The sequence below is a fragment of the Harpia harpyja genome, chromosome 13 (assembly GCF_026419915.1).
Source record: "Harpia harpyja isolate bHarHar1 chromosome 13, bHarHar1 primary haplotype, whole genome shotgun sequence".
NCBI classification, from domain to species: Eukaryota; Metazoa; Chordata; class Aves; order Accipitriformes; family Accipitridae; genus Harpia; species Harpia harpyja.
The window spans coordinates 15,296,744-15,323,216 of NC_068952.1; the positions used below are offsets into that span (position 1 = coordinate 15,296,744).

At 41.5% G+C, this 26,473-nt stretch overlaps 1 long non-coding RNA gene across 4 annotated transcripts in view; it reads right to left on the minus strand.

The window, feature by feature from the left end:
- LOC128150300 (uncharacterized) overlaps positions 1-21,115 on the minus strand; it is a 46,248-nt gene extending 25,133 nt beyond the window's left edge. For all 4 annotated transcript variants that reach the window (XR_008238018.1, XR_008238019.1, XR_008238017.1 and 1 more), the window contains exon 1: positions 20,981-21,115. This is a non-coding gene — a long non-coding RNA (uncharacterized LOC128150300). The remainder of the gene's footprint in view (positions 1-20,980) is intronic.
- Positions 21,116-26,473: the final 5,358 nt, after the last annotated feature.

Consider the following 26,473-nt stretch of genomic DNA (forward strand, 5'->3'; position numbering starts at 1 on the left):
TTAATCCTATAAAATATGTTGGTATTCAACATTTTTTTCCTAACCTGGGATGAATAAGTAAACATCACTTGTTTTTCAATTTTTTTAAAAAAAGAATTCTCAATAAGAAATAAAACTTTGGGGTTATTTTTTGGAAGAAATTCCAATTTTTAATACTCATGAATTGGAAAATCTTGTTTCAATTTGCTCGGCTCTTTTCCTATGGCATTTCTCATGAGAGCTACAGGAGTGACCGTCTGCACCCCTCATCCTCTTCTACAGGAAAATGACTGCCATAATGTACCAAGCTGCTCAAAGAGAACCAGGATTCTGCTGCTTAATGGTAAATACCAGTTGGTAAGCAAGCTCAGACCAGCAAAGAGACTGGGAGCAGTAGGCACAAAAACTATAAATTGACTAAAGAAATACACCACAAAAAGGAAATGCAGAATTTACTCAAAACTAAATAGCCTTAAAATGGAAGGCTCCATTTTCTTTTTTGAAAGAAAAATAAAACAACACAATGTTAAAAAATTAGAAGGGGGTTTTTTTTTCTCATAACGTTAATTTTTCAGAAGTTGCATTATAATGTCATCATGATGGCAGATTCCTGCCCCGTCTGGATCTGTCCCTTTGAATCCCTGATATTTCATAATCCCTAAAAGATAATTCTGTCATCAAAATCATTTTTTAATATGAGGCAAAAAGCAGGTTAGGGCACAAGTGGTAGAGAAGCTATAGTAATATTTTCTTCAGGTCTCTTCAGGAAATTCTCCGTGTTAGGGGAGCATACAAAGCTTAGGCCTCTGAACGTGTAGGTATCACAACACTATTCTAATACAGGGAAGCAGGTCAGTTTGCTAGTTAAAATATACAGAACTGGCCAACACGTCTCCTAACTTCTTTTCCAAGCTCTGCCACTGACCTACTATAGCCTTGCAGAAGTCTTTTTGACTATATTTGAAAGGTCTAATAGGATAGCTATTTTCTTCCACAAGATGCACAAGACATAACCCATGTCTATGTAATACTACAGAAATTCACAGTCAGAAATGGACTAGGGAAATGGAAAGTAGAAGCAAATATAACAAATGCATATTTGATGTTGTTCTCTAACCCTCTGATTAAATAATGTGCCCTTCCTCCTGTAGCTGTATTGAGTGGTTCTTGCTGCACACTGTAGGAGCTCTATCACATTGGAATTGCTTTTCTCCAGCATGATTTAACATTATTTTATTTTTAAAGCAATTTTTTTTAAATAGAAAGATAAACTCATGAGAGAAGCTTTCAAAATAAATATTTCTCTTGGGTTTTCTCAGGTATTTTCTTCATATAGACCAGATTGCTGCACTCTCCCACTTAACACAGGAACTCAAGAGAAGGACAAGAGGAGACAGCTTACACTCTTGAAATGCCCACAGTTGTCTCAGACAACCTGGAGGCCTGTCTAGGCTCAGGGCCACCTTATTTTATACTCAGATGAAAATGCTGCTTGAAGCTGGGCAGGAAACAAGCTTCACAAGCCCAAACCACAGATGGCACGCTTGCCTTCACCATACAATTCACCAGGGGTTGAAATCTGGGAGACACCATTTGGGAGAGCCCACAATGTCACTTCCGAAGCACAAGCTGTGTTGTCTACGGGCAAAAGGCAGGCAGGGTTTCTGGGTGCCAGCGTACAAAAGGAGCCTGTATGCATGAGAGCTCTTATCACTGGCAGACTCTAGGACTTGCAAAGTCGGAGCAATGAAGCCCAAAATACATATATATGCAGAACGAGCCACAAACTTTCCACCCTGATGAAAGCACAATGAGGAAAATCTTTCCGACAGATTCACAGCCGGTTTCAATCTACAGCCTAAGCATATCTAATAGGCCGCTTTTATCAAAGAAGCTCTCATAGGGTTCTGGCTGCTACTGAGGGCAGTTTGCCACTGTGCAGACCCCTCAACAAAAGTCAGAGAGGACACTGTGTACTGCCTACACAAACTGAGGCATGGGGTAATAGAGACCATCTGCTACAAATTCTGGCCCTACTTGCACCTTTATTAATCCACTCCAGCTCCTAAGATCTTACTGCAGTTAATGTAGCTGCCTTATTAAAGTATCAGAAAAATGCAAGACATACCTCTCAAGAATCTTATTTCTTCATATATCACTCTCAGAGGTAAATTAAAGGATTCTGTTCATGTGAACACAGAAAGTGAAACCTGGTCTCAAATGCTCCTGGGTGAAACTCTGGCTTCTCTAAAGACGGCAGGTTTTTCTGTTAGGAGACGTTAAGAGAAGCTACCATATTCAGTAAAAGCGGGATCTTTACCTTTTTTTACAGCACATGCTACTTACTAAAAGAGAAAAAGTTCAAAACCCCACATCCATTTACGAAAATTTGCACGCTAGGGACTTGCTGAGAAGTTATTGTGTGCATGTCATGTAGTAAGTAAAAAAGTACTTCAAATACACATTACTTTATTTTTCCTCCCAGTGGTTTACAGATTTGTCCTGGGACAATAGAATTTTACAGGGAAGGGGGAGACGTCTGCGATTAAGGCGGCTTTCAGCTCTTCTTCCTACAGATACCCCGTGGATATTGCTGTATTTTCCAGAATCTAAGTTTCCACTTAAAAAACAATGAAGTGTCTAGCCCATCTGGGTTTGCGGAAGCAGAATGTAAACAGATGTACTGTTGTCTTATTTTAGAAGCTATAGCAAGCCAGACTCAAACAATAGCACTAAGAAATGTCAACTGCTCTCATTCATCTCAGTGGGGTGGGGTGTTAACTTTGAAGCCTAATTGTGACCACTTTAAAGCCAACCTTTTAACCATTTCATTGCTATTGCCACAACAGAAGCTCCAAAGTAATGAACTTACCCAACCTCTGTATTTGTATGCATTACTCTGAGATCTTCCGTTCACTTGAAAAGGACACTGCATTACAATCGAGCTAGTTTGAATATTCTCTCACTTAAGAAGTTAGCTGAATTGTTTGCTACTGTCTTTCAAAATTAGGGTTAAAAGAAAGTCAAGGGTGAAAGGTTAGCTTCATTGTTGATGCTCTCAAAGTGCAACACGTGGGACTTCATGCTTTTTGCTTTGATCAGGGTGCCCGGATGGCAGTTCATTTCAATAAACTGACAAACAGCTATATACAAAACTGAAAATAATTACTATTCAAATAACACAGCACCATCAATTAGGAGTAAAAAAAGAAATCCTAACAACATGGCAACACATACGTGCAACAATAAGAAAGGGGAAAGAGAGGGGAAAAGGGTCTTCATTTCATCTTTGTAAACGTGACTTCAGATGCCGTGGGAAGTCATGCTGAAAATAATTAGGGCGAGCTGCTCTAGCTTATGTCTCTGGGCATCCAGAAGCCCACCAGCATGAAGCCGGACTCTGGGTCCCAGAAGCCATGGTGCTGCAGAGCACAATGGAGATGCCTGGACCGGTTTGGTGAGGCTATGTGCAGCACACCCACCTCCTAGCTCTCTGCTCAGCCAGCCCTCCCACCCATGTCCACTGCAGAACCTTTCTGCAGTGTCTGCCATCACATCTGCCACAGAGCAATATATGCACTGTATCAGTAATTATTCCCAGCTCCCACTTCTACGGTTACATCTGCACTGATGTTCCAGCCACAAGCCTTTTTACTTGTCAGTTTCTTCCAAACATCATGCATGTTAGGCTGAGAAGTCAACACTAACATCACCACTGCACTACCCCGGTCATCGTTAGTACATCCATGTTAGGTACCTTAACTCGATAATGCTGACATGTCTCAAGATGCCCTCAATGCAGCTACAGCCACCAGCTCACTCGGAGTGAAACAGGAAGGGGAGTATCATCCAAGTCAGCTACATGGCAGAGCTAAGGGAATGTCATCACCCAGCAAAAGATCTTGAACAAGCAGATGGGACAGGAGTAACCTCTCTAGCTCACATGCGACAACTGGAAGAAAGCAAGGTGAAAGGATCTGCATAACCCACACTACATTTACTGCAAGGTAATTCCTCGAGATTCTCATTCCTGAATAAAACTGTCTTTACTTGGGAAGGTCTTGAACTGGTATAAGTGTGCCTATGTGTGGTAAGAAATAGGGCTATTTTGGTAGAAGGGGGAAACTTTCCTGTCTACACAATGCCTAGGTGTTTGTGGAAACAAAGCCCTAATTCATGCAGTTCAGGTTCTTTCGCCTGCTGCAACAGACAATACTCTGACATTGTAATTAGCACGTTATGAATGCACAATCTTTCCATGTGTAACTTCCACTGTAAGCTCGGCATTAGGGTGTTCAGAGTTTACCCTGACTAATAAAAGCACCAGATCCAAACCCCTCTATTATCAAATATCATTGTTTCCTAAATCCTGATCTTTAAACCGCAACAGAAGATCTGTAAAATGCTCATGATAGAAAACTGGAAATAAACCTCCGTTTTCACTTAAAAGCCTGCGAGCACTGACTTCACATGCAAAAGGCCTGGTATGGAAAGACAGACAGGCACCTTCCTTTTCTACTGACTTCAATCAGCTGCAGCAAGGTGATCAGTTCTCTGCAGAAGGTGCTGAATAAGATCACATATAAGTTCACAGAAGTGTCTGAGTCCTGTCGAACATGTTTTCTGCAGATGCTTAGAGGTACAGAACAAAGGCAGCTGAAAACAGACTTGGTAATTTACAGTTTCACTTTATCACTGTATTAAATTCCCATTCAACATCAATAAGGCACCACACACTTGTTATAGAAAGAATAAACAGCCTCGTAAAAACTAGACTCGCCACTTTTTATTTTGCCTCGCATCCCTCTTCTTTTCAACTGCTAACAAGTAAAACAACCCCCTGACAGCTGGATGTGCAGAAGCCTGCGCCGGCAGTGTCCTGGTCCGGAGCGACGCTGCGGGCTGGAATGCTGACGCTGGCAAGGCTGCCACCGCGTTTACTTAACACTCATTTCTCTCAGTCTGCTTCAGACCAGAAATGCAGGCAATGAAAACCTATTCAACCTTTGAGAACCTCGGGCGTAGCAGTTAGCAGAGCAGGGTCTTTGCAGGTAAATGAAAGAGGCATTCAGAAGACGCTCCCATTCAAGGGAGGTCGAAAGAGAGCCCCCAGCTGTCTCTGGTTACCTTTTATTGGCATGGAAAGGGGGGAGGCAGGAGGGGGAAGCTTACAGGACAAATGAAAAACAAGCTTTCTAAGATTCACTGTTCAACCTCAAAACAAAAGCTCGGCAAATTTAAGCTAAAGGAGCTTAGTTTCATTCCTTTCAGTTTAGTAATTTATTATAGTGAAGAGAACGAAAAAGCTGTTTCAAGTGGTGGACTAAACATTACCCTGAAACAGAAGTAGAGTGGAAAAAAAATATACATTATGAATTCAGCATGTTTCTCAGGCAAATAATAGCAAATTAGCAAACACATGAGAAAGTGTACCATGTTAGTAAGTATCCAAGGATCTTTGGGTGAAAACATTTACATCATGATGACAGCTGGACAAAACAGCTGTCACAGAAGCATTATTAAGTAGAGGGTATAATCTGTAAACACTTGCCACCCAAATTAAACCAAGGTCTGTTGAGATGGAGGAGAAATGCCTCATTTCAGGTGGCAGGCACGATGGCTGCGGACAGCCCGGTGCTGCTTTCCCGAGGAAGCCAGCCCAGGGCAAGGTGAGGGCGCGAGAGTGGCACTGGCAGGAGTGTCACTCCCTGGAAAGCCACCAGCAGCTGGGGAGGAGGCATACTGGCCAGCAGACACCCCTGCCTCTCTCAGCCCATGGGGGCAGGCAGCCCGCAAAGCCCTGCACTGTCCCAACCTTGCTGCAAGCCCGAACGAAACCTAATATTGTAAGCCCTGCATGATGTGGCAGACTCTCCCCCAGGTGTGGTGGATGCCCAGATTAATTCTGGGTTCACTCCATGCAGTGCCTTAGGAGAGAAGACAGATGGGCCAAAGCTTCCCCACAAGCATTAGAAAACCCAGTGCCCCCCATGCAACATGGGCAGTCTGTCTACCACCCAGCCGTGCTACATGGTGCGGCACAGCGCAGGGACCCCAGGACAGATCGAAGCACCCGTCCTGCAGCCCATAGCGGAGCGCAGCACCCTACAGCCAGCGCAGCATGGTGCCTCACCGGGATCAGCACGCACGCTCGCTCGTGGGGGGTGAAGAGCTAAGTCTCAGCGCGGCATGGAGTCTCAGTCCTTCCCATTAAATGAGGACGGTCCAGTGTTCCTGCTTCACAGGATCTTTTAAAGAAATGTGAAGTCCTCAGACGGTGTGAAAGAGGGGACCCCACAAGTATAGATCAGAAATGCCTGCTAAACACGTTCAACAGTGAATTTAACAATTTAACAGATTACATCAGTCAGGAAAACATAATTAATAACCATAATACCTAATATTTACATACTTCTGTATACAAACCTGTTATTTTTCTGTAGAGGTGTACAAACATTACCTAATCAGTCACCTGAGGACACATGGCTTGGCCAAGAAGCCTTGGCTTCTTGATGAATGGCAGAAGTCTTTTAAATTGTGACCACATGCTCCAAAGTTTATTGCACTGAATCCAGGTAACACAAGTTTAGCTGCACTTGTGTAAATACCTTGAGATAACTCAGAGCCCTTTATAAATTTAGGTGGCCTTCATAGCACCTAAATTTAGGTGGGTTTATGAGACCTGAAAAATGATACAGACTAAGGTATTAGCAACATCAACAATTTTTCAAAGACCAATATTTTGCATCTAGGTTATAAGTTTTTGCTACAGTTTTAATTTCTTATCAGCACTTTTCTTAGAGGTAAGCTAGCCAGAGTGCAAACTATCTGGTTGAAACAATGATCTGGATCATAGCATGCTAGCTATCACCTTGATACACAATGAGATATAGAAAAACAGGAAGGATTTGTTTGGAATTCATTTGGCAGTACTGTAGGATTTACTGTAAGGGAAAATATCCAGGAGTTTATGTAATTCCTTAAATCTTTGAAGAGGTGAAATGGATAATTTAGAAAAAGTTCTTAGAAACACTTAAGAAGAAAAATATTTTACTCATTACAGTAACTTCTTTTTTGTCTAGATCATTCTTTTAGTCTCTTAGCATATCTTCAAGCAAACATGGCCTGCCAAATGTTTCAATCAGACTACTTCTGATCTGTAATCTCTCTGATATAGATCATATCTTAATAAATCATTTCACAGTCTAGAAGAACCATTACGAGCAAACTACAGCACTTGCAGACAGGGTATACAGTAGTCACCTGGCATTACTGTAGGTGATATGAGAGGGTAGAAACAAGGGTCAAAATTCAGTGTTGATATCTGAATATTTAAAAATCGGTGGATAAGGCCTTGATTCCTGTCATTTGTCAAGCAATGCTACTGAAGCTGACCTTAAAAGCTAACAATAAATGTAATGAAAGAATATGACAAGGTACATTGCTATAGAAACCTTACTCAAGGCAACAGAAATCATCCCACTGACATAAGTAGGATTTGTTCAAAACCTAGTGTTCAGTGGTGTAAAATGCATGGTGAGGAGTGAGAAAAGGTCGGAAGCAACAGGATTTTAATCTCTCAAGCTCAAAGGCTGGATTTATTCTTTTGTCTCAGGTCTTCTTGCAAGACACCCCATACATTTCATACACTACATTAAATAGAGATAAATAAATCAGTATTAGTCTTACTTTCCTAAAAAGAGCACTTACTGGCACCATCCTTTCATCTCTTCTCAGATTTTATGTTGGTGGCAAATCTTGCAGGTGGTAGGATAAATACTCTAGCAGACATCTGCTAAACATAATGCAGTTGTATTGTTACTAAAACGGCACTCTTTCTTGTGTTTTTGGTAGCATTCACTTTGTAACATTCTGCTTTCCTGGTGTCCCAAAACATATGTCCCAATCAATAACCAGCCCATTTTTCATCCAGGTCGTCCTTGCCCACCTGACTCCTCACTTGCAGAGTTCTTTTAGCACTTATTTGGGCAAGTTACACTTCCCTTTCTATTTTAACTATTAGGGGCAAATGTATGCTAGTCCCTTGTAGAGAATGAACATTGCAACTGTGCCTGCACCTGAGCTCCCACCTGTGTAAACAACATTGGCAGAGTGTTTAGGAGAGTCTTCTGGGTCACATTTCTGTTACTGGGCCAAGTTCAGTTCCGTCACGTGCTGCTCGACTCCTGTTTTCTCCTTGATCCTATGTCCTTTCCTTCCCTTCCTCACAGCCACCCCCAAGCAGAAAAAGGAGCTGGTCCCACTGGGGACAGCCAGAGCCTGCCCAGGGGCTGCTAACGAATCTGGTCCCACACTACCACAGTAGCCCTACCATTAACTTGGAAGTCCTAACCATTTCTGTGGAAAGTCTTCTGTTCACATAACACATTGGCTCAGCAGAGAAGTAGCAATCTTTCAGGGGATTTAGCTTTATTCAAAATGAAACTTTTTTTGCCCATTTAAACATATGAACAGGTGCACCCCTGTTTTAGCATCCCTGCTAGCCAGGGCAGGAGAACAAACAGAAAGCTTTCCAGGAGTGGCCTTCAATGAAGAAAACAAAACTGACTTAAGAGACTCAAAGCCACACAGAAAGACTCTTCCCATCCAAAAACTGGAATAACGAAAAAGAACAGTCCTTGCAGCAATATTATTTGCTAGTGAACAGATACAAGCTCTGTGTGACTCCTGACATGTAGTAATAAATGCAAGAAATGACAGTGTCTTACTTGCAGGGAAAACCAACTGAAAAATTTAGTACTGAATATGATTAGAAAACACTAAAAAATTTGAGGTTTGCTTCAGACATCGTCACCATTAACTACCAATTGCACAGGAAACTCACATGACAAGCTTGCTAGGAGGATTTTATAATCTGATTCCCAAGGAATTGCAATAAAAAGCCAAGAAAAAGGTTTGAAATAATGAAATGAAGCAAGTTATCATCAGTAACGTTGCATGTACATTGAGCAACAGTATTTACACACCATGAGATGGTGGGTATTTAGGGGTGTTTTGGTAAATATTTTACTGACTCACTTCTTAAGGGCATTTCTGTTAGAATGAGCCCTTGAAAAGGAGACAGACATGGTTTAGAAAAGCATGCAAAAGTAGTTGCAACAGAGGCACAGAAACAGAGATTAATGAACAAGATTAATGAAACTTTAGATATCATCAGTTGTTTATCCGGATGTCTGCAGTTTCCTTTGGTTTAGAAATTAGGCTTACAAGAACACGTAGTATTTGTCAAGACAGACATAACCACCAAACTCTCTCACTGCACCTTGACTCCTCCTCCTCTTTTCCTGTATTTGAATGCTAGGCTGTACATGAATAGAAAACTATTACTACGTTTTTACAAATCTTGGGAAAAAGTGTCTCCCAGTTTGGAGAAATCCTTTTCTTATCTGGACACATTTACACAGCATCTCTAAAATCCAGTATGAATACACTACTTACACTTTATGCTGCTGCCACTGTCTCACAGAGCAGACTGAAACTAACTCTGTACATAACCTTAACTCCTGTGAAGTAAAAATGGGTTACACAAAAAATTCCTTCCCACTACTGAGACTGAATGCCCTATGAATTGCACACTGCACAAAACCAGAACAAAACACTTTGGAAGAGGAAGTGACGGTTACAGCGTAACTATTTGATGCTGCAGGGGGAAGAAGGCATAACTTAACTTGTTCAAAGCTCCTGGGTTAAACACCTTATTCTTATCACTGATTCCATATAACAGACCTCAGCCAACTGATCTTTATTTGGATAAGTAATTTTGATGACCTCTGGGTCATTAAAGTGTTTCCCCCTTCTGTCTATCATTATGCAGACTGAGGACTGCAAAGTTTTATGAAGTCCATGGGAAGGGGTTTTCCTCACAGGTTTTAAAAACAGCCAAAGTATTTCGTTTTCAAAGAAGGTGCAGTGAACTTTCATGAGAGACTTTGTCTGCTTTCAAGTGTTGTGGCTTTTTTTTTTCTGCAAGGTAACACTAGCAGGATCAGTTTCTGGAAACACACCTGAAAATACTGTGAATACATAATATAAAGTAGGTAACATGGAGGAACTCAGGAGATTCAGCTGCACACAGAATTCTGCACCACTTTACAGACTTTGCTAGGTTACAACTAGCACCAAAGATGGAGGTCTGTATGGTTTCTATTTATGGTTGTCCAAAACCACACTGGAAAATAAAAATACACAATACACATCTGTGAAATACAGTGAGATGGGGTTTCAGAAAAATAACCCCACTTTCATATCTCAGTTGGGTCATGCTTACACAACAGGAACAAATGGTTTGTAATTGAATCAGCTGAACTGGGCTTGTATAAAGACCTGCTGACGTTTTAAATTTTGTCTTACAATTTCCAATATTCATCTGCAGCTTTTTCTAAGAATTTCCTACTCCTGGGAATTATGAATCTTTCATGAGTCCTCTGATGAACTGTGAGCGCATAATGGGAGATTAGGTGATTGAAATTAATTCCTGTGTCCAGTTTGGCACTTAATTAGCTTGGTTTCAAACACTGAATTGGCTATTAAATGTGCTAAAGGTAAGCTACTCTAAACACTAATTAAACTATTTGTAAATTGTTCTAGGATGTTTTAATGTGTTTATATGCCTTGTTCATGAATGTTTCCAGGATTTTAAGTAGTTTAATTTAATATCACCAGTAAAGACTAAGCCTAAAGGTAATACATGTTGATGTGATCAAAGTCTCCTCCTGAATGAATATACAACTCAGTGCAATATAACTAACACGACGAAATAAGTTCTGTCAAGTGATATAGGCCAACAAATCACAAACCCAGGAGAAGGCCTACAGGTAGAAGACCCAGCTGTTCCTCTCCATGTCATCCCACACGTCTGACTAGAATTTCCAAAACTGAAAAAAACATCCCCAATCCTCCTTTTGCCCAAAACAAAACAAAAATTAGTCAAAAATCATTATAAGAGGATGACATGAATGCAGTCATGCATTCAGCATTAATACACCTACCAGACTGCCTAATCAAAATCTCACTTCATATGCAGTCTCTCCTTTTTTCTTGTCTAGAGTAGCATTATTAACATAAGTTTTATGGATTGATTTTTCTAGAGGGGAAAAAACCACACACCAGAAAGTAAATGTCAAAGAAAAGTATTTCAAAATTTAAACTAAGCAGTCTTGCTACCTATATTAATAAAATCTAAGCTATAATCTCTCAGGTTTCCCTAGGAAAAATACACATATTTAAACTCCTGGGGGCAAGGAAGGGGTGGGGGGTGGACAACTGTTGGAAACAGAAACACAGACTTTGACCTAAAGGTAAGAAGAGGAAGAGTGAGAATGTATCCCAGAGGTTCTTCTATTTCCTGTTGCCACTATCGGAAAGGACAAGAATTGAGATGGTTGCTGTCTGCTGCTGGCTTACTTCGTGTATTCACTGGTGTTTCACTGCTTCAGTTTAGGGCTCAGCGAGAGCTTTCTCACCCAGGCATCTGTATCAGTTATTAGCAGTAAGACCACAAAGGGGTAAATCAGCAGCAGCAAGGCAGCTTTTTCAGCAGTACAGGAGAGAAGCTGTGGAATAGAATGAGGTGCCAAAAAATCTCAAGCTACCTGCCCATCTGCAGCAAGAAAACCTGTGTGAGGGGCAAGTGGGCATTTTTTTCCCCTAACAGAATAAGCAGGACATCTTCTAAATTGAAACATTTCTGACAGCACCATAGTTGATATTGCTGCGTTGAAAGAATGAGACCATGAAACCCACCCGTGGCCATTTCTGAGAACTGTCCTGCAAATGGCCCATGCCTACATTAGCAACCTCTCTCAGCCTGTGGAAGTGGGTGGCTGTGCGCAGCCTGCCTGTTGGGATGGTCTCTGAGATGCCCTGTCTCCAGGGAATGCTCTAACGGGTCACGGGCAGAGATGAGCATGTCCTTCATGGGAACGTTCCCAGGCACAGCTCAACTAATTACTGGTACTTACACAACACTAATGTCTCTTTAAACTACCATACAACACCTTCGGCTTTCACGAGGCAGTCACCAGTGACCAGCAATCCTCTGTTACTAACAAGTGGTGTTTGCAAGGAAAACGATAAGCCCAGGAGTTGCTGTTTTTTGGAGGGTACCTGAGAGACCTCCACATCATCAAAACAGACACCCTGGAATGGACTCCCTGTATAGCATCTTATAATTTTGTGTTATAGGGCTTTGTGGTAACAATCCTTAAAAATTTTCAAGATCTAACACATGTGCATGCATTACAAACAGTCTCACCAGCTAGATTTGCATTCATTGTTACGTCTTAACCTGAAACCTCAGGTTTAAGTAACTGCCAGCTGATATTATCAATGTTTGGTTTATGAGTCATTCAGCCAGCACAATGGGCCAAGGAAGCAAACAGCACCTTTACAAACACGTCCTAATTTTTCTGCTGCCATGTGGAACGGGAGAAGCAGGGAAAGGGCACAGGAAGGATTTGCAGCCTGAACCAAAACATATGTCCCAAACCAGAGTTATACCTATTAGGCACATGTAAATTCATAAATCAGGTCATGAAGAGAACAGCAGGAAAACAGCTCTGGGACATTAGACCTAATGTTTCAGTATAGTTTCAAGTTTCAGCAAGAAACTTTCTGCTAACTTGCTTCCTATTTAAATTTGCTCCTTCACATAAACCCCAGATTTCTTTAAGTATTTATTTTTTCCTCGGTGAGGCTCCAGAAATTTGAAAAGAGGGAAAGGAGGGGGAAATCACTGCTTTGGATTTGGCTTTACACAGAGGTCATTTAAAGAGGAACTGTCTGCCCTCTCACACACACGTGCTAAAGACAAATTTTGCTAAAATCAGCAGAGCAATCCACTGATGGAAAAGTTCAAAATCTAGTTGTTCTCGTGAGTCTTTTTCTTCTCAGCAGAATTCTGCACCATCCAGGAGCCCAGCAGAGTCAGCCTTGCTGGGTGCTGAGCACCTTTTCTGGCCACTGGCTCCAACAAAAAGCAGCAGAGACCCAGAAACAGAGAGCAAGATGCAGTTGCCGGCCTCACTCAGATTGTACAGATATGCAATATGCCCAGACTGGAATCATCTGGGATGCATTAGGCTGGGAAATCTCTCGTCTCTGCTAACATACCTGCTTTTTATTCAGGGCGTATAACAAGAGTTATACGTTAGACTGATAAAATTGTCTGTCAGAACCTGGGTTGGTCACTCTTATCTCAATACTAAAATTAAATATTTCTATGAAAATTAGATTTGACTTTTGCTGCACGAAGTAAATCAAAACCCACTTGTTTTGTTTAAACTGGTGGATTGCAGATATCAGAATAGAACATAAGGAAGGGAGAGGAAAATTATGATAGCTTCTAAACCTGATCACAACTTCAACAGAAACAGACCAAAACCAGCATGCAAATACTGACTTCATGTCTTGTGTTCAGATCCTGCTAGCAATTGTTCAAGTACAAGCATATTTAAATTACAAAAGTTTTTCGTATTTGCATCCTTTATTCAGAGGTGTGGACCCTTACTTACACTTTTGTGATGCATGATTAATGTTCAGGGCTTCAGCCTGAGAACAGCAAGGTAACAACTTCTTTCATGTGTTTTCCAGTACTTCCTTGCTTCAGCCAAATCAAAAACATAGGCAGCACTGCATTACTCAAACTTCTGCCATGGACAAAAACCAGCCCCAGAAAGTTGCCTGGCCTCTCTGTGTGGTCAGCTGGAGTAGGCAGGCCCTTCCCAGGGGCACTTATTTCCACCATCACCACCCCCACCTCCCCAAATTAACATGCATGGCATGAATTGTCCTATGGACATGCTTATTTAGCCTCATTGACTAAAAACAGGGCTTAGGCAACTAGATGCATTGCTCAAGGTAGGCAAGATGAATCTGTTACTGGAACTTAAGCCTCGGGGGGGGGGGGGGGGGGGGAATCACATTCAGTAAGAATGTGGGTGCCTTTTCCTTTAAGAGCAGTAGACCTGTGCTGTGGATCCCCAGGGGATCATGCAGCCACTGGGAACTCTGCAACTGCTCTGGCTTCCAGCTATTTCTGGTGCAGATCTTGGTGTTGATTTTTGACCTTTTGGAGACCTCTTTCTATAAGGTAACACAGCTTGCTCACTCTCCCCAAAACGCACAGGAGATGGAGTAAAGCAGGAAAGTGAAGGCAATAGCAGCATTCCATCAGGCAAGGAAAGAGTTAAAGCTATGAGGATCAGGAAAGCCGACTTTCCTTAGGAACTCCTACAGTTTCAGTCACTTATTAAAAAGGGATTTATATTTCTGAAGTAAGGATCTGTACTTCCTCCCTCTTCTAAAGCTATACATTTCTCTGCCAGACTGTGATGAAAAGGGCCCTCCCTTGCCCATTGCAAGCCAACGCTGAAGTCATTCTGTTATTCTTTTTCACCTTGCACACATGTTGAGGCTTCTCTGTGGAAGTCTTGCTGAGACACACATCTCATTGTCTCTTTTTCCTCTTTGCTCATGAGGCCTTTTTTTAATCCCAGATTTCATCTGCACATAGCTCAAGCAGCAATGTTTCTGGGATTTCAATGAAGGAGGATCCATACATGTAAACAATGCTGTTTTCTGACCGCACATGATCATCTGTTAAAACCAGAAGTCTTTCCTACGAAGAGGATACCGTAAAGAGTTCAAACTAGAAGGCCTTGCTCACTTTTTGTTTGAAAGCTCACCTGCTGTGCCTGACTACAACAGATGAAAGCAGTAAGGTTGGGAAGATGGGCCCCTTTTGCACCACAGCAGGTTTGGGCAGGTTGCTGCTTTTGGCAGGTGAGTGTGGAACCAGCCACGGGGTGACTTAGCTGCAAGAGACCCCTCTCCTGCCTGCATCGCTAGAGAAATGCTGCAAAGGCTCAGCATCACTCACAGTACTTCTCCCTGTTCGAAGTGAAAGAAGCAGAGGCTACCACTGCTCTCTCTTTCAGGCAGTGTTCATCCTTGAGGCTGAACTTAAGGAAATAGTTAGGGATTGTCTAAGATTTTTTTTTTACCTGCTGATATGCATTCTGGGCTGATCCGTGCATGTCAAGGCACTGAAGGGCATACATGGCTGCAGAGGGACTCCAGCAGCCACCTCCCCTTGCCTGATGAGGTCACTTCCATGTATCCAGTCTGTCCTCCCAGTAAAGAAAGGGTCTTTCACAAATGGGCATCACCATCATTTGCCAGAGGAGGTAGAACTCATAGGCAACCTGAACTCTGCGCAGCAAACACACAATGAGCACTGCAGGCTTCAGACCACTCACAAGATCAGTTCAGATATGATGCAGGTGTAGCCACAGGCTTTGCTTGTGGGAAGGAAAGTTGGATAGCTGTATGTTATGTATCTTTGGGGTTCTTAGAATGATGAGAATAACGTGAAGCAAGATTAAGAGGCATATTAGGCTGTCTCTGACAGATCTTTTCCACTTGTCAGGAAGAGTTTCCCACTGAGCTCCTGGAAGGTGCTGAGCCCCTGAGGACTCCTTGCAGAGGCTGGAATTTGCAGCCACAAATGACACTGTTTTTCTGTGCAAGGCTGAGCTATCAGGAAGGTATCAGTGCAGCCGGTTGCTAGTGATACTACAAGCAGAAGACAGAGACAGTGGATCTTTTGTTTATCACCCCTCTGCAGTGTACAGCCCCTTTGTGAATAATAAGCCACCTTTCTGCAGCTCTTGTCTAGTGCAATGCAACATTTTTAGGTCAGCTCAGCTAAACTGAATCTGCAATCACCTGGTATCAGTGAGTTAAAATAGTGCTGATAAGAAAAATGTCTGTACGAGAAAATTCCGAGGAGCACAGTGCAAGAATAAGTTAAATCAGAGAGGACGTGTTCTTTCTAATAAATGCAAGTTACTTTTGGCTGGTCTTTGCATCTCGGATTTACTACTCCTACTATGGGAATCATTGTATTGCCTCATTACAGGGCTCATGTGAAGCTGTGCTTACTCATGCTTGCAAAGCACTTCAAGATCAGAGAAAGCAGGGTCTGTAAAACCATAAAGGATACTTTGTTACCATTATTATTTGACCACAGCAATGGGGAAATATGCTTTAAAAATGCTTCAGTTCATTAGTTCATAACTATCTTTTAGTGGCTATAAGTTTAGCTGAGAACCTAAAAGCAAAAACCAGCAAGCTGCAAGGTAGCAGGTTCAGACTTTGTACACCTCAATGTAGGCCTACTTTTTTTGCCTCACCATAGCTGGTGCTTACTTTTAATACTGTCTTTAATCCAAAGATAACAAGCAGACATAGAGGTAAAGCAAACGCAAATGAACGTGGGACTCGCCCTAAAACATCTGTCTCCCAAAATGTTACCCTCTGGCCCACATCCTGAGTTACTATCCTTCTCCCTGCATAAGCTTTTGGGGTCTCATTAATGCACCGGGCAAGTTTACACAGCAAAAGGCTGTTAGAGATCCTGAGGTAGCTTTGAGGGAACTGGCTTGTCTACATGGTACAATGCAATGCCATGCACAGATACTAGCTTAGATCCCAGAGGCATTATAGCTGTGTCTGTATAGCAAAGCCCACACGCTAATTAGCCCAGCCCCTGAGGATGCTGCAGGAATGGAGCTAATTAGGTATGCTGAGAGGCACCCCTGTTAATTAGCCCAGGGAGAACACAACAACACTAACAGAGCTTCCGATCACGGGCATTAGCTCAGGGATCTCTATAGTGTACTTGGCTGTGTAGCATAGCTGAGCCCACAGGCTCTTTTGAGTGTCATCCTAAGAACCTAAATACCTTCTTTCAATCCAGTCTCACCATCTGACCCTGCTTTTGCAAGTATTCATAGATTTGGTTTTTTTCTTGATGGTAGGAAAATTAAGTAAATAAATAGATTCAAAAGAATGAAGAAAAAAGCCAGTATAAACCACACTACAATAATCTAGTATTATTAAATTCAGCTACAGGTAGCAACATGCCTGTAGGGAAGCACTGGATATTCCTAACCCATCTTGATAAAAGGCATGCTTTGGCTAGTGGTGCATGTTTTGCAAGCAGCATATCTCTAAAGGTACTGTTAACTCAAGCCAACTCAGCCATAAATACAGACTATGGTATATTAAGTTGTAATCATGCAAGATTTTCCATTACAAGTAAGGGCTGAATGAAATCATTTAGGCACAGGCCCACACCTAGGAAAGATGGAGCTCCCAAGAGAGCAATTTTGTCCCCTTCCTTCTCCCCTGGTTGCACCACACAGGAGAACGGGGCTGTTCTGGCTGGTCCTTCTGCCTCCTCCCTCCATCAGACTCCTGGCTCCCCAAGCATCCTTGTCCGTAGCTTTGCACAGCCTACATCAGACTCTCCCTACTACTGCCGCTCTCTGGCCTGGCTGCCAATGCTAAGCAGCATACGTACGCAGTTATGCCTCTAACTTCCATGGGTTGCTATACAACGACACAGGGGTAAATAACAGTCTGTCTCCACTACAGCCAGCACAGATATGAGGATGGTGATGAGACTATTGCTAAGGAGCACTTCCAAATGCCATTCCAACCACCATATCATAGGTATGCATAAAAACACTAAGTTAATGCCTTTCAAAGAGAAAATGCGTGTGCTTCATGTCGTTCCAGGAGGGAGTTTCATGGTTCTTATTTTTTAAAAACGGAGCACAGTGATTTCCAATTATCTTCCAGGCATGTGTGTAGGAGAACCCAGCTCTTTCCCATATGTTTCAGAAAACTATTTTTGCACATGGCTAACTTCTGAATAGAACCTAAACCCTTAAGTCCTGGCTTGAGTTCTCTACCACTCTGCAAAAATGTGTGGTGAATCTTTAAATCAGCCTCAAGAGCTTATAACATGGAGCTGCTGGAACATTTGAGACAACCAAAATTTTTAAGAAAGTGGATATTATGAAATTATAAATACCAGAGAAGACAGAGGTTTCTTCTGGAATTAATGTGGTTCCAGTAGACATAATACTTAGGCTTCTGCTAAAGATGGCTACGTTTTAGGTTTAGAAAAGCAAAAATTTTCAGGCTCTTATGTTCCCAAGAATTTACTATTTAGTATATGGAGGTTGGGGCAGGGGATGTGTGTGTGTGTAATATATCTGAAAATCAAAGTTCAGTATTTAATCTTTACTTTGTATCCTTTAGAAAAAAAAAAATCTTAAAAGTATGGTTTCCGTTTATGTAGCTTTATGATACTTGCCAAAATAACATGGTGTGCAAACTGGGATATCTCACACAACCTTGACTTTACAACAGGGGTTCTGGATGTATACCAGATGCACAAAATGGTCATTAACTTGATATGATATGAGAAAGGTGTTGAAGTGAATAAATTATATAGTAGTAATAGTGGTTTTGTCTATGGACATTTTATCTTGCTCTTGAACAGCAAAAAAATACTTTAACATGCCTTGTCTCTAGGCAAGTTTAGAGTGACCTAGAGACTTCTCAGTTTCAGAGTTTGAAATCCACCCCTCCATTTATACTTGGCCAGTGCTCAGACCAAAGTTGCGATATGTCACATTGACTCAGAGAGACCTAAAAAATAGAAGAGAGTGAAATTCTAGGCAGGAGCATCTCCTGACTCTATAAAAGTCGATACTGTGCCAAAATAATGAAAATACCCCAACTCTGTTTCCAACTGTATAAATAGCTCAGATTTTCAGCTTCACTGCCAGAACTTGGCTAATACCCTTCAGTTTGTCTGTCCAGTTTTACATCTACCAATAACTATTTTCTCCTCTTCTATCTATTCAAAACAAAACCTGAAGCACAAAGGTTATCAACTTCCAAAACCTCTTGTGCATAGACAGACCCATAAGGCTTCTGTCAATGAACAACAGCTCATCATTCATTCTCATTATACTGGCACATAAATCTTCTGAGTGACCAGGGAAATGGGAAGCTTGCTACCCTCATAACATTCCTTGCATGCCTGCTGAAGGCGTTGTGTCTATACATTGTCCATGATTTCCAGAAACACAGAGTTAAGAATAATTCAAGATATGTAACAAGGAACAGGAGGGAAGGGTGACCTGCATGTAAACTTTGTCAAAAAGTCCTCAAAACTAATTACTTGAGGTGGTTAGGAAAATAAGAAAAAAAAAACCATGATGCTTATCAGTCTTTTTTCTCAAAGGCTTACTGGCATTAGTATAGTTTTGCACACCATCCAGAAAAAAAAAAAAATAAAATTGTGGTTAACACTAGAGGTCACAGCTTTATTCAGTTTGGAAGCCCTTAAAAATTTTCTAATGGAGGTGCTACGTGGACAACAGCTTCACATTTCTTGAGTTACCCTGCAGTGACCTCTCCCAACCATCCACAGAAACGAGAGGTCCAGCAGACAACAGGCTGACTGCCATGGAGCTACAAAGTCATCTGTGAGACAGAAAGGCTAATTGAGTGAGCAGCAGTGTGTCCGGGGTGCATACATGGCATTTCCTGAAAACAGCATGCTCCAGATCTGCCTGACGTGTCCATACAGACATAGCCAATTTCTAAAAGGAAGACCTGCCATTTCATATTAAGAAAAAATAAACATCTGTCTGGCCTCCAAACTCCTAGAATTATAAATAGTTTGAGTGACAAATACTTCTGCCACAGTGTTCAGGATACCTTCAGAAGATATCCCTAGCACTGTGTGATTAACCATAGCTTGGCAGAGTTCACCCTTATAACTATACTCTGGATAAGCTCATTGGTTTGAACAAGAATTTGTGTGACTGTGTCTAAAGGAAGAAGAGAAGAAGCAGGAAGGTAGGTTGTGTCAGTCACTTGTACGCTTTTCAAGCTGACTGGTATGGCTTGATATCTGTGCTTTGACAGTAATAAGAGTATTAAATTCCTAAATGTTGTGTACTACATTGCTCAACAGGTTTTATCACAGAAAAACTGAGTAGTCTTGACAAATGAAGTTTCATGTAGGATAATGTTAAAAAAAAATTTAGACATTATTTGCATAGATTACATTAAGTTGCTTGTTTCCCACCCCTCCCAAGCATCTCAGTACCTTAGAAATAAATTATAGTCAGAGGGTTATTAAAATAAAATATAAAAAAAAAACAAAAAAAACCTGAAGTCAATCTCAAACCACAAAACAAGCAAACAGTACTGTAGTCTATTTTCAGACCTCCACAAAGTTATTTATATTCTAGTTGTCAAACAACCACGTGGTTCCAGACACCTTTTTTCATGAAATTCTGCTATGGTGTCTTCCATAGACACATTAAATTATTTCCTCTTCAATATGCTAAGACAAAAAAAAACCAAAATGCAAACCACCCTAAAGTCACATGTGTTTCACTTTAAGAAAAAGGATCTCCCAGGTTCAACTTAATAAGGAGAATAGTCCTCTGTTAATGTAGTCATGCTGCGATTTCAAAAGTACCTAGATTAGGAAAGCAGTAGTATTGGTCGCAATGTCATTGTCACACAAGGCAGAAATATTCCTTCTAACCCCGTTTTTAATTCCAGCCTTCCTAGGACAATGGTTCAACCTGTACAAACCAGATTCTTTGCTGAATTTATAACTATGCTGAGATCACTTCAGAGAAGCACAAGGAAAGCTGTGTGAAATACTAAGGTTTAAATGCCCTTTCAAAAATATTTGCTGTCATTCTGACCCAACTGGAAGAAAAAGGGAGATGAAAGGTTTGCAATAGCAGCTTGCCTCAGTTGGTAGAGCCTGCGTATAGGATTTTGCCTGGTTTATTTTAAGTCTGAGCAGCTAGCAGCTGGAGTACGTCCCACATGCTAACACTTGGAATTCCCCAGGGAGAAGGTTTGTTTTAAATGCAACATCGGCCCTCCAAAGCTGGTCATCCTTCTGCTTTATTAAGTTTATGTACTCCATCATTGCCTCAAGTCTTGATGATAATGCACCTATTCTGAGTGATCGAACCTCCTCATCAACTTCATATGAACTGTTTTTGATTTAAATGCAATCTATTAACGATATCTACTTGCACACACATACACACCCTGGCCAGATACTGAACAGACGCAGACTTACACAGCAGCTGTGACAACAACTGATGTGACCTCCTTTGCAGAAATTTCCACAAGTGTCTTCCAAAGGCCAAGTTAAACGAGATAAGCTCTATCAGTTTCTTTAAAGTGCTCTGGATGAGACCAGTCCACGTGACCCCCTTCCCGGCCGCGGGGGTGTGGTATGTCACAGCTCCCCTATCAGCTGGCACATGGCGGTGGGAGATATGAGACAGCAGAAAAGTAGTAGTAACAACATCACCAGGACTGCCGAAGACAGAGCGAATACGCTGAGTAACTTCAGTGTGTGCGCACTCACTTTCTGAAAACAGGTGGAGGGTTTTCAGCCCCGACTTCTGCTTGCACATCCCACTCAGCACAGATGGGTGGTAAAGTTGCCAGCTATGCGTTGGAAAGGCTATGGTTCATTAGCATCGTATTAACGCCTTTAGCAGTGAGTTGCAATGCCGTTTTTTTTTTTTTCTTCCTGGAGTTTCCCCCTCTTTTGAGAATTTAATGAATTAAAAAGAAATTACTAGCAGAGATATTTTTCCAAAAGCAATTCCTTAAAATAAATTCCCTGCCTCTGTTCTTGCATCAGAAATATTAGAGAATTTCAGAAGATACCCTCCTCAGTTTTACTGCTGAAACTACCTAAGGTTTCAGGTTTCCTTCACTGCCTTTAATTATGATTAAATGATCAGTTGCAAAGTTAATTTTTAAAGCTTTCTCAATGATTAATTTTATTCAAAATATTAACTAGCCAATAACATATTAACAAAAGCATATATTTAAACATTTGCAAAACATCTCATTTAATGCTTCATCCTTGCTAGAACAAAAAGGCACCTTACTTGCAGTAATTTAAAAACATATCCATAGTATTGAATGTTGCATTCAGACAGCTTGCAGTTTTCACCCCAGGGCTCTGCCAGTTTCCCTACATGGGCCTGTTAGCACAGAGGACAGCCTTAAACTCTTACCTCCAGCTAGCTGTTGTATTTTAGTTAACAAATGTTGGTAATGCACCTTTTTTCCTTGTGAACGTGCCCTTTCAATTTCTGAATTTATATGCATTTACCCCTCCCGTCACATTCTGCTGGTCTTCATTAATAGTTTCCCCCAGTAAACATTTCTGATTTTAAAAAGCTGGAAATATGCTGGGAGAAAAAAAAAAAAAGAAAAGAAAAAAAAAATCCACTGAGAAAGACAGACACCTTTCAGACTTCTTTTTTTACATTTCAGAAGTTAGGGGATCACCTCACTATTTGCAGCACAGTACCCCTGGATAGATTGCATCAACATATTCTCCTTTGTTCTTTTTTCCCCTTCAGGTTGCCAGGCCAATCTGCTTCTACAGATTCATACTCTGCATGACTAAGAATTCACCTTATATGGGGACTTCTTGCACCAACATATTTACAGTCACTCTAGATCACTTGGGCATGTCCCTTGTAAATTTTGCTATTGGTGCAAGATTAACAGTTTCTAGCATACAGCAGTACAACATGTAAATTCTGGATCTAGCACAGCAGTGAAATATAGGTATATAGTGAGTATAAGTACACAAGAATTTGTGGCAAAGATAGTAAGAGAAGCTGAAATTCATTCTTACCCTTCATTCCTGAGGTCCTTCTCCTAGCCCTGCTACTGAGTGTGGATTGACACAATTTTTTTTTTTTTTAATCAGATTTTCTGCAGTTCTGCCAGATTGCTCCAATCTTACTGCAATCTCACACCTGTTAAGAATCTCACTGACCGGTCTAGCCAGCTCATATTGGATGAAAAAAGCTAGATCACCTTTACCCATTTCCTCTTTCAAAGTTAAGCATCTGCAGATAGAAAATAGGCTTTCTAGGGCATGGACAGACTCTCGTATTTCAACTGTAGTATGCCCAGCACAAAACTGTGGCTGGAACCTAGATGTTAATGCCATCTTAAACAATAATATTTTTTCAGGTGCTGGCCAGAGTTTTAAGACATAGTTCCAGCAATGAGCATATTGGAGTAGCCAAGACACAGCTGCTCAAAACAGCAACATGCAGCAGTTATATATGCAATGAAAAAAGACCTCCTTCAAGAAAGCTATTGAGGACAGCTGCAGATCAGTCATCCTCAGGGTTCATTAGCTTTTTTCATTTTCTGTAAGCCAACCCTGGGCATGACTTTAGAAGATGATTAAACCAAAGATTTATGTGTCATTACACCCTCAAACTCCAGCTGCAACTTTTTATCCATGAAAGCCCCAGGATTCATGATCTGGGAGAGAAGCCTTCCTCTCTCTGGTATTTCGTTGGCACGCTGGTTACAGTCACTTCTCCCACCATCACCTATTTCTGAACTGTCTTTGGTTAAAGACCCTTAATCCTTGCTGGAACTGTATAAACAGAAGCATAGATCACCAGCCACCTAAAATCACTTGTGAGCCCTAGACTATGGCAGACAAAAGGCCTTTCAGTATTCTCCCCAGCAAGTCTTCCACAGAGGTATAATGACTTTTGTGCCCAAGTTCACTTCACCTTTATGCTGTAGGGATGCTCTAAATGGTCCTGTTATGTACAGGACATACATATTTATATGTAATCCTGCCTATAGAGATGGTGAGATGCCAGCTATGAATCAACAGAGTTTATAAAGCTCTGCCAAAGTTACTCATAGCTGTGAGTTGCACACATGGGTGCTTTAAGTGCTAAAAAAGGTCCTGCTTTCTTCACACCTGAAATACGGGCCTATAGCCCCTACACCTACAGAATTCACAAGCCAGTGTATGATAGCTCATGCACAGTGAATTTTAAATGCAGACACATGACCTCAGATTCCACTCATAAAGGGTGATCTGTACTGCAATGTTTCAGACTTAAAAGTGCAAACATAGCAGAAGCACTACAGGGCTTATGTGAAAAAATAATTATTCCATGTAGAAAGGAAGCTGGCTTGCTTTGAGCAGAGGTGTTAATACACTAATCTTTTTCCCCAACACTAGCCTGCTTACCTGAAAATATGAAAACATCTACTGACGCACTGTTGTATTTATTTGAGGTGGGTATCATATCCCACACGTTAAATGTCTTGCTGCATTTCACACTAAGATGGTAGTTAATCTGAATGCCAGTTATAAGTGTCATTTACTAAAAAAATAAGTCTTGGACAGCTGTGCTGCAATTTTAGTAATTTGGGGGCAGAGAGGCATGCAGATCATAGTATATAAATACGGCTGAATTTTAAAGAGTAGCTTCAGAACAGATACCTTCCCCCTTCTACCGGGTTCAGGATAGTTAATAAGAGCTGGATCTTTAATGACAGTAACAAAGCAGGGTCTTGGCACAGAGACGACTTGCTTCATCACAGAGATCCACCAGAGTAAGGATAAAACCTTATCCCTACAGCAACTAGAGCAGGGGAAAAGGTAGAAGGATTTAAGATCTATGGTAGAAAAGGTATTTGGGTCCCTCTCAAAGGCAGCATAACTTTGTTTCCTACACAAGGTGTCTTCTCCTCCCCATCTCCAATGTTTCAACTGCAATCAATGGTAATTTCCTAGCAGTGGCAAAAGTGAGAACACTTGCGTAGACATGGCATTAGCAAATTAAGCACAGGGCCATCAGCTCCTCTGGCTGCACATGAGTAATGTCCCACTAGCCTCTCGTCTTTTTCCATTAGCTGAAAATTAGTTTCCTCTGCCAGCATAAGTATGCATGTAGTAGGTTCCTATCCCTATCAAAATGAGTCAGGCCTGAAAATGGGGAAGACAAAAACCTATAGAAAATGTTTAAACTAAGCCAGACCCTACTGAGAGAACAAAGCAGTTATGCAGCTATACCTTCAGGCTGGGTGGGATCCCACTGACACTGAGGGTGTGGGACAACCTCCTCACCTGCTTTCCTTCCAGCCGGAACTGAAATAGGCATGAGCCAGAAAGCACCTCACCAACAGCAATACAAATGTGTCTAGGAGTGAAGCTCCATTGATGCAAACTAGGCAGCAGTGACCAAGGGCACTTGATCTGCCACAAAATCCCTTGTACCTCAGGGGGACGCAGGATGGGCAAGACCTAAAACTCTGCATCTCATTCCTTGCAGCTGAAGTATGTAGCTACTCCTTCTTGGTTCTGAAGTTCTTTCGGATAAACTTTGAGTAAGGATAGGAAAGGATAAACTTTGTTGCCTCAGGTTGGATATACCCTCCCTTTCCTTTTTTTCCAGCATAAAGGTGTTTAGAAGAGGGGCAGTGTCCAAAGTCATACATTTGTCTCCTAAAGTAGGAAAGTAGATGTAAAGCTGCTAGGACACTCAGTGGAAGATGCTGCTGGCCTCGCATTAATCTGGAGGCCGGGGCTCCCTGGACATCCACACCTCTGTGGAAGCCCTCCCGTAACTGCTTCCCTCAGGACTCTATTGTCCCTTGTATTAGTATCTCTGCAATAACCCAGTGACACAAGATCTGAAAGAGAAAAGGAAAAAAAATGGGGCTTACATCATGTACCCCTATGTAACTCTTACATCTTCTTCCATCAATTGATCCATCTGCTTTGCTCCTCCCAGAACTGAAACTGTCAGCACTTGAGGGAGGACTGTTTTTCCTCTGTTTGTAGAAATAGGTGTGTATATTTGGGTGTGTTTGGTTTTTTAGTGTTGGTTTTATATGCTCTAAAATAAGCAAGTTGCAAGGCTGCTTGCTTTATGGAGATACACAACATAAATTTCTCACCCAAGACAGATCATGAAAGGTCATTTGCTAAGATGTTGGAGTGCTAATATATATGGTATGCATGGGCACCTTTTACCTATATCGCACACACCTACTTGCCTGGAAGCAAATCAATAACTCCCTACCCCAAAGCTTGCATTTGTCTGTTCTTACCAGAGGTGGAATGGTACCCTAGAGGCATTCCATTACTTAGGATCAGCGACTGAGCAAAATGGAAAGGCTGCTAAAAATAAGCAGCATTTGCTCATTGGTATAAATAAAAAAAGGAAGAGAGAAAGAAAAACAGAAAGAGAACAAGATGAAAATGAAAACTGGCCCCAGACCAGGCCTTGCAGAATGACTAGTCACCTCCTCATTGCCAATTCTGTCACCCTCTCCAGTATGGGCAAGATACTTTCCACTGCCAAGTGCCCTCAGCTTCTTTCCTGAGAGGACCATTACTTTCAGATTCACAGTGGGCCTGAACATAGGAGGTAGCTCCCACAGCACACGTGTCTTTTCCTAGGAGTTTCAGAGCTTGGGCATATTGAAACAAGGACACAGCACTTCACAAGCCAGCACAAAATGCCAGTGTGATCCCTGCAGTGGCTTGTGAAGCAAGTATTTGGTTTATCTCTGTTTTGTTTATAAAGAGTATTGGGGAAGGGTTGCACTTCCAGAAAGCTATCATCATTAAAAACTTTACCCTCTCTTTATTAAAATAGAAATAACTTTTGGATTCCCATTTTTCTAACAGACTTCCATAGCAAATAGTTCCCAGAGCACACTTGGCTGCCTACTCTCAAGTACTAAAGTTGAGAAAGCTAAGAAG